Source organism: Monodon monoceros, unplaced genomic scaffold (genome assembly GCF_005190385.1).
Source record: "Monodon monoceros isolate NGI ecotype Baffin Bay Population unplaced genomic scaffold, NGI_Narwhal_1 Super_Scaffold_7, whole genome shotgun sequence".
NCBI lineage: Eukaryota > Metazoa > Chordata > Mammalia > Artiodactyla > Monodontidae > Monodon > Monodon monoceros.
The window spans coordinates 57,773,021-57,786,551 of record NW_021703784.1 but is presented as its reverse complement, the minus strand read 5'-3'; the positions used below and the strand labels follow the sequence as shown (position 1 = coordinate 57,786,551).

The window sequence follows — 13,531 nt, the reverse complement described above, 5'->3', positions numbered from 1 at the left end:
ATTCTAAACCTACTTTCATATAATGGGATACAACCCTGGCTTGAGGACTCTCTCCCAAGTAGGCTTTCCTGACTCATCCAGTCCACAGATCTCTCCTCCTTCCTTAGAATTCCCCCATGCTTAGCACCAAATGCCCAATGACACTTCTCATCTATGTAGCTCCCAGTTTATGGAAGAATCCCACTTCTCAAGTTTATCTGTATGGTCGCTGTCTGGAAATTGGAACTCTGAATGCAAGGGAAGATGGAAAGAATGTTAGAAATGCTAGATTAGGTTTCTAGAAAAGTCCATATGAGCCTATTTGACTCTATATGCCAGTGCCTAGTACACAGTAGGAGCTCAGTAGCTGTTAACACAAGTTTTTAAGTATACCACTAAAAGCCTGAATTCTGGGTCCCAGTAGCAGGGGGCCCTATAATGTGGGGGTGGATAGAGAGAAGGAGAATGAAGAGAACCAACTCTTACTGAGCACCTCCTACAAGCAGGAACTGCCCCAGAACTTTACATACATGCTCTCATTCACTCTTCACACAAGCTTAAGGAGCTGGTATTAATCTCCTCTTTTCATGGATGAGGTAATAAGCTCAGTGAGGGGAAATGACTCGCTGAAGGTCACAAAGCTAGTTAAGGGGCAGTACAGTGACTGGAACCCAAGTCAATAATGGCTCTGCAGCCTGAATCCTTCTCACCTCACCAACCTTCCTCTACACTGAACCTGACTCCACGTAACATGGAAGAGAAAAGGCTAAATGGACTCCAGCAAATCAGCATGACATATGCTTGGCCCTGTGCTGAATTCTGGGATGGGGGTGTGGAGAAGACATGGGGTTTGCCCTAAGGAATTTAGTTGTGGAGGGAGGACTCAGGATAGCAGGAAACCAAAGGCTGTCGTGTGTGGTTTCCCACCATAAGTGCTGTAGGAGGCCAGGAAACAGGGAGACCAAAAGTCAAGAGTGTTTCACCAACAAGGCAGGAGCTGCTTATGAGGAATGGGCATTAGGGGGAACTGGGAAGCTGTCTACTCTTCAGTGCGTTCTAGACGAAAGGGCACTGGCAGAGAGTCCAGAGGCTTGGGGTTGAGTCCTAGCACCATTCTTACGCCATAATCTGTAGTAAATGCCCCTCTGGACCAAGCCAAGTCTAACCTCTGTGCTGCTGAAGTAAGCAGGTGATAAAGGCTTGGGAGGATGAAGAGACACATCATGTACTCATTCGTTCACTCAGCCTGTGCTGATACAGGGAATGAGACAGGCACTGTCAAAGCCTGAGGGGAAGACAGACCAGCAAGCACATCACTACACATCAGACGAGTGCTAGGAAGGGGGCCTCAAGTTGCAAATGTACAACCAGGGAACCTAACCTAGCCTTAATGACCCAGAAGCCCTCTCAGAGGAAGTGATGATAGAGAGTTAGCCAGACAAAAGGGGGCAAGGGAGGGAAGGAGTGTTCCAGGCAGAGGTAAAGCCTCTCATCAGAGTAGAAGGCAGCATGGGGTATACGAGGCCCTGAAAGAGGTCTGGCACGACTCAGGCACGAAGTGCGAGGGGAAAGTGTTAAGAGAGGAGGTTGGGAAACCCTCTTCTCTCACCTCTAGTTTGAAAGGTTTCTTCTGGTCAAAGTCCTGGGCCTCTTCCTCTTACCACATACACTGTTAAGCATCCTTTCTGCAGAAACAACTGTCCATAGCCAAAGGTGTTAAAGAGGCTAAGAACCCTGGGGATAATTTTCTGAGACAGAAATCTCTCTTTGCACAAAACCTTCCCTTGTTTAGCAGGCCAAGTAGTGCTGTGGAGAGCGCAAGTTTCTGAGAACTGAGAGACTGGAGTCTGATTTTAACTGTGATTCTGGTTGGATGGCTTCACTTCTCTGGCCCTCAGTCTATAAGACCAGAAAATCAGGAAGGGCTGATGAGAGGTGTCTGAGGGAAAAGACTTGAACTATGCCTTCAAGAATAGGAACAACTTACAGAAGAGGGAGGAAGTGCATGCCAGTCAAGACAAAAGACACAAGATACTATTCAGAAGCAGGGAAGGGATGAGAAAGTATACTCAGAGACCATCAGGTAGATCCATCTGTGTGACAGTTAGCAGCACAGAAACAGGCAGCTGCCAAGGTAGGCAGGGCCTACCACAGGGCCTCAAAAGCCAAGCTAGGAGGCCAAGGCAGTAGGCATAAATCTTTTTTAAGCCATGGACTCCTCTGAGGATAAATCATCAAAGCTGATGATTCTTTCCAGAAAAGTGCACAGGCACACACACACTCAAAAAAAAAAAAAAAAAATCTTTCTTTACATACAATGCCCAGGGGTTCGTAGGTCCCCATGAAATCAATAGTGGACCCTAGGTTAAAAACCCAATCTAAAGGGTTGACAAAGGCCTGGCATGTGTGTGCTATGGTCCTGCCCTCCTGTATCTCAGTCAGAAATCATGAATCTCTCTCAGCAGTTCTTTCCTATGGAGCCTTTGAAAGAGCCTCAGAATCTTTCTCAACACTGGTTCCAATCAGCTACCATCAATAAGAAGAAACCTATTTGCCATTCCTTGGACTATCACCATAGGCAAGTGGGGTTGTCACTGAAGGTTTGGGGCAAAAGAACTTATAGAATTAACTTAATAGCTTAAGCAGGCTGAATTTGAAAGGAGACAGAATAGAAAATGGGGACAAGGAGACCAATTTGGAGGTTGCTGTAACACAGACCAAGGGAGATGAGCTAGGGCAGGGAAATGAGAAAGTGCGCGTGAACAGAAGAAACGCAGTGCAGCCAGAATCCTTTATGCCTTTAGTGGGTCAGTGACCTGTGTTCCCCTGCCTGGACCCTGAGAATTCTAGAAGCAGCACTCCTCTGGAGGCAGTGCTGAAGAAAGAAGATTGAGATGCCTCCTCTTCCTGCCCCTTAGGGCTGAGTGTAGTGTAATAAAAAGAAAAAGATGAATAAAAGCCTCTGGAGCAAGTCAGATGTGGATTCAAATTCTGGTTCAGCTAGATAATGCTGAGCAAATCAATTCTGAGTCTCAGTTTTCTCACCTATCAAATAGGGACAGTAATCTCTAATTTGCAGGGATCCCAGCCCAGTCCCTGGCACATAGCAAGTACTCAGTACAAAGTGGTTTTTGCCTGCCACGCTACCCTGTTTCTATCTCTTTGAAGGAACAAAGCGATCTGGCCTCAAGTTGGTAGTGGCAGGTTGGCAAGTACCCTGGGATTCTAACACAGGGTCACATGGGATGACCTGGGTAGTTCAGCCAGGCTGGCTTCACGCACTCCTTTGTTCATTTATTCAACAAACATGCACACACTCACTCTGTGCCTGGCCATATACTGGCTACTGAGGAGGAGACGACTGAAGTTCTTGCTTTCCAGAACCTAAGCCAAGCAGGGTTTTCTTTTATTTTTTCTTTTTATATATATATATATATATAATGTGCGTGTGTGTATTTATTACTTTTTTCCACAAATAATTGCATTTTAAAATTATTTATTTATTTATTTATGGCTGTGTTGGGTCTTCACTGCTGCGTGCAGGCTTTCTCTAGTTGCAGCGAGCAAGGGCTACTGTCGGTTGCGGTGCATGGGCTTCTCATTCAGTGGCTTCTCTTGTTTCAGAGCACGGGCTCTAGGTGTGTGGGCTCAGTAGTTGTGGCTCGTGGGCTCCAGAGCGCAGGCTCAGTAGTTGTGGCACACAGGCTTAGTTGCTCCGCGGCATGTGGGATCTTCCCGGACTAGGGATTGAACCCCTGTCCCCTGCATTGGCAGGTGTATTCTTAACCACTGCGCCACCAGGGAAGTCCATAATTGCATTTTAAGATATGTTCATACTGCTAATTCATACAATAATTCCGCTTTTAAGTTGCTACTTAATGCTCTATGGCACATCCACCAGATTTTCCCTCTCTGCTCTCCCAGGGATACCCACCCAGCTAACCTCCATCTCTCAGCCACCAAAAGCAATGCTCAAAGAACATCCTCTTACATATACCCTTTTGGACCTGTGTGAGTATTTTCCCAGGGCATGTACTCAGAGTGCAATCCCTGGGTTACAGGGTTTATATCACTTGATTTAACTAAATAGTGCCAGGGTCCTACAGGACAACTGCTCCATCTACCCTCCCACCAGCAGGACAGGGGTGTTCCTGTGTACCACGGACACTTGGCAGTAGCCAACTTCCTAATCACTGCAAGTTCAATAGGTGTAAAGGGATCTCACATTGTTGTTTTAATTTGCATGTCTCTGATTACCAATAATTTTAAGCTACTTATTATATGTACATTAGCATGTTGAGGTTTCCTTTTCTGTACACTGCAGGGTTTTCTTTTAAGAGGAAGAACTGCTGGGAGAGAAGGCTTCTCCAAACTTGCTATCCTTTCAATGAACAGTATAGAAGGAGCACAGGGCAGAAGCAAGAGACCTGCATTCTAGTTCCAGTTCTGCCACCTCCTACTCTGACACCCCACAGAAGGTATATTATCTCTCTGAGATTTAGTCTCTTTATAGGTCCACTAGGGCTTTAAGAGGTGACACTGAAATCTGAAGGAAAGGGCTCTGCAAACCTGAAGGGATCATTCCTAGGAGGCAAATCTCAGTGTTTTTTAGTGAGACACCAGCTTTTAAGCCCTGCCCAGCACACTGGCTATCATTCTTTGCAGCCTCCTGGGGCTGAGGTGTAAAGGAGAAAGCAATGGCCCTGGAGTCCAAAGGCTGGAGTTCAGATTCTGGCTCTGGCACTTATTAGCTGTGACATGGGGGCTATTAATCCCTATTGTGCAAGGTAGTTGTAAGGATTAAAAGAGACACCACATGGCAGAATTCCATAAGGAGTGGTGGCACCTAGTAAATCAAGGAAGGACCAGAACAAACAAAAACCTCAGTGACCCCAACTCCAAACAACTTCTCCTCTTTCAGAGCTGGGTGGGCCTCTCCCCCACTTCCCCTCTGTGTGCAGAGCAGTCCCAAAAGTTAGGATTTCACAAACCCAGGTCTCCTCCATTTCATTTTGTTGCTTTGCAAGTGAATGCCCAGCGGGCAGTCATTTCAAAGTCCTGGGCCAGCTGGGCGGGTGGATGCCTGCTGAGAGCAGCTGAAAGGGCCTCTGAGGCCTGAGAAAGCCACCCTTGCTCTCCCCTGTGATTTTCACCAACGGACAAAATGCAGCAAGTGAATTAATCTCTTTTAAAAAGAGCAATGCTTGTGACAGAGCATGGTGTCTCCGAAAAGGTTAGGATTCCATCATCCCTGAGATGATGAGTGAAAGGCTTAATGCAGGTTGCCACTCAGGGCAGAGCTGCCTGTGGCCAGGGGCTGAGAAGTGAGGGTGGGCACTGCAGGCCTTTCTGGGCTCACTCCAGACTTGTGGAAGTCCCTTCCCTAATGAACTAGGTCTCCTGCTTGGCAGGGCAGTGGTGGGTGATACTAAACCCAGGGTAGATGATGGAGAGGAGACCACACTAGCAGTCCAGAGTTGAATCCCAGCTCATGTACAACTCTCAGGCAGTAGAGAGGGGCAGGAAAATAAGCGAGAGAGACGTTGGTTCAAATGCAGGCTCTGGCACTTACTGGGTGGGTAGTCATGGACGAACCAGTGACTCAACCTCTCTCAATCTCGCTTGGTCTCCTCACCTGAATAACAGCTCCTGGTCTCAGAGCCTGTTCCAAAACTGTTAAAAAAAGGGAGAGGACTCCACCAGCCCTACTCCATATGTCATTCAGGGGCACCATGAAGAAACGAGACAAAATATATAAAAGCACTTGGTATGCGATAAAAGTGCTATACAAATGGAAGAGCCTATTTCATTACTATCATCATTTTCCAATGAGTGTCTACCCCATTTTAAGGAAGCAACAGAGCAAACTAGGATGATATATCCAAGGTGTACACAGAACTTGGAATATAAGTGCTCCAAATTTTCTGTGGATTGATAAATGGATGGTCTTAAATCCCCAGGCAAGGGCAGTGGTAGAATAAGGGTTCTCCAGCCCAAGAGCTGAAGATTTCCACATGAGAGTAACTAATCAAGGGAAGAAAAGCTGCTCCCATCTATCAGGGACCCAGGAGAGTCCTGAAGGCTACGGACCAAACAGGCAGCAGTGGTTACCTCTTTTGGGGAAGTGGGGGTGAGGGATTCAAACTTTCACTTCCTGCTATGAACTCTTCTGTATTGTTTGTATTTTTTTTGTAACAATAAGCATACTATTACTCTTAAAAAAAAATTTCTTAGGAAAAGAAGAACTTTGGACCTAGAGCTTATACTGAGTGGAGTGAGTCAGACAGAGAAAGACAAATATCACATGATATCGCTTATATGTGGAATCTAAAAAAAAGGTACAAATGAACCAACTGACAAAACAGAAACTGAGTCACAGATGTATAAAACAACTTACGGTTACCAAGGGGGAAAGGCAGTGTTGGGGGGGGGCGGGGGAGGGGTAAACTGGGAGAGTGGGCTTGACAGAGACACACTACTACATATGAAAGAGACAACTAATAAGCACCTACTGGATAGCACAGGGAACTCTACTCAATACTCTGTAATGACCTATATGGGAATAGAATCTAAACAAGAGTGGATATAGGTATACGTATAACTGATTCACTTTGCTGTACAGCAGAAACTAACACACTGTAAATCCACTATATTCCAATTAGAAAAAAAAAAAAGAGAAAGAAAAACTTACCCTTTCTTCCTCCCAGAAGCCTTCCCTAAGACAGCCTTGGTGCAGCCATGATGCCCTGTGCTAGCCTGTGTCAACAGCTGTCATACAGTTTCCTTGTCCTACTTTCCCAGTAGTCAGCATGGCCCCCTAGAAATGAGGACATGCCTTGTTTCTTGACTTCTGGTGCTGGCACAGCGGCCCACACCAGAGGATCAGGGGTTGAACAAATGAATGCCTGTAGCACTTCCCTACACAAATCTCTCACCTATACTCATGTGCCTGTCTTCTTCCAAGAACTTAGGCTCCTGTGTATATGTGGAAGATGTGGGTGAGGAAAATGTCCTCACTCTCAGGGCTGAGGACGCTTAGACACAGGCCTGGGGCTGGAGGCCATGGGTTCTAGTCATGGCTCGCTCAGTAACTAGCTGTGTGACCTGGATAAATCTGTCTCTCTGGGCCTCACTTTTCTCTGCAATAAAATAAGGGAGCTGAATTAAATGATTTCTCAAGTCCCTGCCAGTTCTAAAATCTTAGGATTCTAAATATGTACAGCAACAAAACAGAAATGAACTCCTGGCAGACACGGGCACCAGCATGACTTCCAAAGAAAAGTCAACTCCTCAGGCTTGCTGTTTATAGGAGGGAGGGAGTCCCAGACAGGGATACAGGACAGTTTTGAGTTATTATGGCTTACAGCTCTTCCACTCAGGGGAGGGAGGTAACACTTGGTTTTTCTTCCTTCTTCTTTATGACCAATCAATATAAAGCGGCCACTGAACTTCAATCGTGCATTGTTCCAACTGATTTCCGGACCCTTCACATGAACTGCCCTCAGCTGCAGCTGGGGAGGGGGCTGAAGGGTGGGAGCCCTGTCCCACCTGCATCAGAGGCCTGGAAGCAGTGAGCCATGCAGACTCAATCATAATTGCTATCTGGGCAACAGGGCCCTGGCTGGAGCCTCGCAGAAGGTCCTGTTTACAGTAATAACAGCACCAGGCCCTGCTGTTTGAGCAGAGGCAAGGCGCCTGGGGCTAGAATCCACACACTGCCTCCATCTGTGCCTTATCTACCCGGTGGGTCTGGGCTGGGAAGGGTGGGGCAAGGGAGGAAATGCTGCTCTCAGACCCCAGCCTCGGCCAGCTGACTTCAGGCAGGTCCAGGTGCTCCAACTCCACAGACATGAGGCCTCCCTGGCATCTTTTGCTTTCACTGCTTGGACTGAGCACTCTCATTCAAGGGCTGGCTCAGGGCCCTGCCCCTAGGAATCTCTCCAGATGCTCTCATTCCCAGTGAGGTAGCCCATCTCAGCACGGCCATATCTGGACTACTCCAAAGGGCAGTGGGTGGGCAGTGAGGGAGGAGGACTGGCACTTAGGCAGCACCAACAACAAATGAGGTGTGCTGTGTAATATGCCTGCATGCTTCATAACCAGTTACCTCCTATTGTATAAAGTTTTAAAATTTCCAGATGTAAAGAAGGACCCACTGAGATCAATCTGTCCAATCCTTCCTTTTATACATACAGATATGGAGGCTCAGAAAGCACCAGCCTTGGAACAGACTGATGCGGATATAAGCCTGCACCTGTCTCTTCCAGGCTGTGTGACTTTGGGCAGGTCATGTTTACCTCTCTGAACCTCAGCCATCCTACTTTATCAGTCTGCTAGACCTACCTAACAAGGGTGCTGAGATGACCAAAGGAAATAATGTATGCGTAAGCACTTCCAAGTGTTAGTTATCATCATTACCATTGTTTTATGTGTTCAAAAGCATACAGCAGAGGGGACTTCCCTAGTGGCACAGTGGTTAAGAATCTGCCTATCAATGCTGGGGACACAGGTTCAAGCCCTGGTCTGGGAAGATCCCACATGCCACGGAGCAACTAAGCCTGTGCGCCACAACTACTGAGCCTGCACTCTAGAGCCCGCGAGCCACAACTACTGAGCCTGAGTGCCACAACTACTGAAGCCTGCATGCCTAGAGCCCGTGCTCCACAACAAGAGAAGCCACCGCAGTGAGAAGCCTGCGCACCACAACCAAGAGTAGCCCCCGCTCGCTGCAACTAGAGAAAGCCCGCACCGCAGCAACGAATACCTAACGCAGCAAAAAATAAATAAATAAATTTATTATTTAAAAAAAAAAGGCATACAGTGGAGGAGCTGTATCAGAACTTTGCTGAATACTGCTGGATTAAACAGAATAAAAGCCAAAGATGGGACCATTCTTTGTCCCATCTTTCTTACAGTTTCTAGGAGGAACTTGGCACACATTAAAGTGCATAGATTATTATTATTTTTATTTTTATTTTGAAATGATTTCAAACTTACAGAGTAGTTAAAAAATAGCACAAACGCACAAAACTCAGGTATATCCTTTACTTGGATTCTCATTACATTTTGCCTCATGTGCCTTACCACTCCTTTTCTTTCTTTTTTCCTAGACCATGTGAGAGTTAGTTTCAGACATTATACCCCTTTATTCCCAAATACTTCAGCACGTATTTCCTAGTATAAGGACACTCTCTTACATAACCACTAACCAATAATGATTGAATTCAGAACACTTAGCGTTGATAAAATATTTTTATCTAATATATATCCCATGCTCAAATTTCTTCAATTATCCAAATAATATCCTTTATAGCAATCCCCTCTCTGCCCCAGATCCAGCTATAATCCAGGATCAAAACTCGAATCAGGGACTTCTCTGGTGGCGCAGTGATTAAGAATCTGCCTGCCAATCCAGGGGACACAGGTTCGATCCCTGGTCTGGGAAGATCCCACATGCCGTGGAGCAACTAAGCCCGTGTGCCACAACTACTGAGCCTGAGCTCTAGAGCCCACAAGCCACCACTACTGAAGCCCACGCTCCACAACTACTGAAGCCCATGTGTCTAGAGCCCGCGCTCCACAATAAGAGAAGCCACCGCAATGAGCAGCCCGCGCACCACAACGAAGAGTAGCCTCCACTCACCACAACTAGAGAAAGCCTGCGCGCAGCAATGAAGACCCAATGCAGCCATAAATAAATAAATAAATTTATTTAAAAAAAAAAACTGGAATCAAGCATTGCATGTGCCTTCAGTTTCCTTTCATCTAGAACAGTTCCTCAACTTTTCTTTGATATATATTCATGATATAGACATTTCTGCAGAGTCAGGCTAGTTTGTAGATTGTCCTTCAATTTGGATAATAATTTTTTTGAGGAACCACGTCCTATTATTCAACTATTCATTCCACAAACTTTTCATGAAACTGGTTATTATAGGACTCTGAGCAGGATACTGAGGGCAGTTTGATGAATTATGCAGTGTTCTTGTTTTCAAGGTGTTCACTGGATAGCTACACACCTGGCAAACAGCTAAAATACAAGCAAGGCACCATGTGAGTGTAGGGCAGAGCAAGAGCCACAGGGATGACTTCTTGGAGGCAGAGGCATGAGCTGTGCCACAAAGGATGGGCAGAAGCACAGATTCCCTTAATGAATTCCTGGGATCATCTATGGGAAACATCTGTACTTCCTCAAGCAGTGTGTGCCATGGCTGGGACTCAATAAAACAGAAAAACCAACAAGGCCAGAAAGGGGAGGGGGCGGTCCAGGGCACTCTCATCTGGGTACCTCACTCTCATCTGGGTACCTCTGGGCTCTAAGCTATGTCCCACTCAGCAGCTGCCTTGGTGACAAGAAGGCAAAGTCCGTCTAGGCAGTGAAGTGTGGGAAAGGGCCGTGAGTGCCACCTACTGGCACCACGGCAGGCCTCTAGGCTGCCACAGAGGGCAGTAGGGCAGCTGGGCAGTTGGCTGGTTGATAGGAAGCTTGTCGTACTATGGCAACGAGACACAGAAGTGGCTCAAATTTCTTAAATTGGGTTGGCACTTGAGCCACTACTGCTAAGCTCCAGAACCCTATGAGATTTTCAGTAAAGAATGGACTGTGCAAACCCAACCACAGTACCTGGCCCTCTAGATGGGGAGGGACAAAATCTGGACTTCATTAATTCAGGTTTGTCCCAGTAACAAAACTTAAGTAGCCCCTTCTCCAACCAGGCTCTGTGCTGGGCACTGAGGGTACAGATGAATCAGACACGGATCCTGCCCACAAGGAGCTCGCAGTCTGAACTGGGGGTGGGGAAATGGAACAAGTAAGTACACAAATAAGTGCTTAAAGGATCACAGGTGTTCTGAGAGCTGTTTGTACAGGGTCAGTGAGCACACTGCATGCTTGGCTCTTCCGGTCTTGCAAAGCTCTTGAATGGTGGAGTTCAAAAGAGCTCATGTTTCTTGAGCAGCCTACTATGCATCAGGCACTTGACATTTATAATCTTAACTGGTCCTGTGATTAGAGGAAGAGCCTGAGTCATATAGAGAGAGGGTAACTGACTTGCTTAAGATCACATGGTCAGTTAAGTGGCAGCTTGGGACTGGACCCCATGCTCTCTCTACTGAACCACACTGCCTTCCAGGGCACATATCCCATCTTCTTCCCTTTTTTCCCACATTTAGCCTGGGGCCAGCACAAGCATCTGATGGGACTAACCAATTGACAGAAAATGATAAAGTAGGAAAAGCCTTAAGTGAAAAGGAGGTTATCTGAGGGATAGAGATACTCTGATTAGTTCTGCTGTCTAGAACCTTCTCCCCTGGAAGAGACCCCTTCTCTTAGACCGAAGATGAGAAAGGCCAGATCCATCCCTTCTTCTTCGTGGTAGTCTCCATACTACCACCACCACTTTCACAGCTGCATGGCAATACAATACTTTAAAGTGGTCTTGGTTAAAACAAGCTTGGCAAACAAATCTAATTGGTAGGTTATAGAAGTACAGGAAGCCCCAACATCACTAATCATTAGAGAAATGCAAATCAAAACTACAATGAGGTATCCCCTCACACTGGTCAGAATGCCCATCATCAAAAAATCTACAAACAATAAATGCTGGAGAGGGTGTGGAGAAGAGCGAACCCTCCTGCACTGTTGGTGGGAATGTAAATGGATACAGCCGCTACAGAGAACAGTATGGAGGTTCCTTAAAAAACTAAAAACAGAACTACCATATGACCTGGCAATCCCACTGCTGGGGATATACCCTGAGAAAACCATAATTCAAAAAGACACATGCACCCCAATGTTCATTGCTGCACTATTTACGATAGCCAGGACATGGAAGCAACCTAAGTTTCCATCGACAGGTGAATGGATAAAGAGGATGTGGCACATATATACAATGGAATATTACTCAGCCACAAAAAGAAACGAAATTGAGTTATTTGCAGTGAGGTGGATGGACCTAGAGACTGTCATACAGAGTGAAGTAAGGCAGAAAGAGAAAAACAAATACCATATGCTAACACATATATATGGAATCTATAAAAAAAAAAAAGGTTCTGAAGAACCTAGGGGAAGGACAGCGATAAAGATGCAGATGTAGAGAATGGACTTGAGGACACGGGGAGGGGGAAGGGTAAGCTGGGACGAAGTGAGAGTGGCATGGACATATATACACTACCAAATGTAAAATAGATAGCTAGTGGGAAGCAGCTGCATGGCACAGGGAGATCAGCTCAGTGCTTTGTGACCACCTAGAGGGGTGGGATAGGGAGGGTGGGAGGGAGATGCAAGAGGGAGGAGAAATGGGAATACATGTATATGTACAGCTGATTCACTTTGTTATACAGCAGAAACTAACACACCACTGTAAAGCAATTATACTCCAATATATTTAGAAAAAAAAAAAGAAGTACAGGAAGCCCTAGTTTTCTGTAGACTGGGCTGACTGCAAGCTTAACAGACTCTAGGAGTATAATGCAGCTGCCAAGAAAGCTAATGCAAGCTCAGGCCATGTTAATAGAGTCTTAAAATCTCTAAAAAGGGGATCACTGCCCTGCTCCTCCTAATAATGGTCATGCCACACTGGAATTCAGAAGGGGCACCAAAAACTTTGTGGCCACTTCATTAGAAAATGACTAGGATGAGGAGAAGACTTGAAATCACAATTTAGAGAACCAAGGGTTATTTGGCTTGGAGTTCTGGCTCTTAATATTTAAAAGTCTGGAACAGGAAAAGGGAGCTGTGTAGTCCTAGAAGACAGAGCAGGGACCAAAGAGGGGAGCAGTAGAGAGCGCTAACTACATAACAGCAGCCCACCATGTGTCAAGTGCTATGCCAGGTGCTTTCACAGTATTACGTCAGAATTCACCACGACATAAAATATAATACTTTTCTAATTACAAAGTGCTTAAGCTTACATTATTCCAACTGCCCAGAATGTCTTTCCACTGAGCTCCTTGTATCCAAATACTACCCATCTCCAGGCCCAGACTAAATGCCCCCTTGTCTATGGAGCCTTAACTTTTCGTATGTACTAATTACAATTCTCTTACCAGACTGAAAGTTCTTTGAAAGGCAAAGGTCATGAGGATACATCTTTATGGTCCTCCTCAATGCCAAATGGGGCATACTGCTCATGATGGGCCTTAAGAGTGAATAAATGGCAAAGAAAATGCACAAATGGCCAAAAAACTTATTAAAAGATGCTATCAAGGAAATGCAAACCAAAACCACAATTAGATATCACTACACACATACTAAAGATGGCTCTAATAAAAATGACAACGAATGTTGGCAAAGATGTGGAGAAATCAGAACCCTCATATTCTATATTGCTGGTGAGAATGTTAAAATGGTGTAGTTACTTTGGAAACTAGTCTGACAGTTTCTCAAAATGTTAAACATAGAGTTACCATATGACCTGGCAGTTCCACTCCTAGGTATAGATATAAAAACATACGTTCACACGAAACCTGTACACAAATGTTCATAGTAGTGTTATTCATAATAGTCAAAAAGTGAAAACACAAATGTCCATCAACTGATGAATGTATAAAT

At 45.6% G+C, this 13,531-nt stretch overlaps 1 protein-coding gene across 1 annotated transcript in view; it reads right to left on the bottom strand.

The window, feature by feature from the left end:
* Nucleotides 1-13,531, bottom strand: part of CLPB (ClpB homolog, mitochondrial AAA ATPase chaperonin) — a 145,562-nt gene that overhangs the window by 110,416 nt on the left and 21,615 nt on the right. The window lies entirely within an intron of this gene.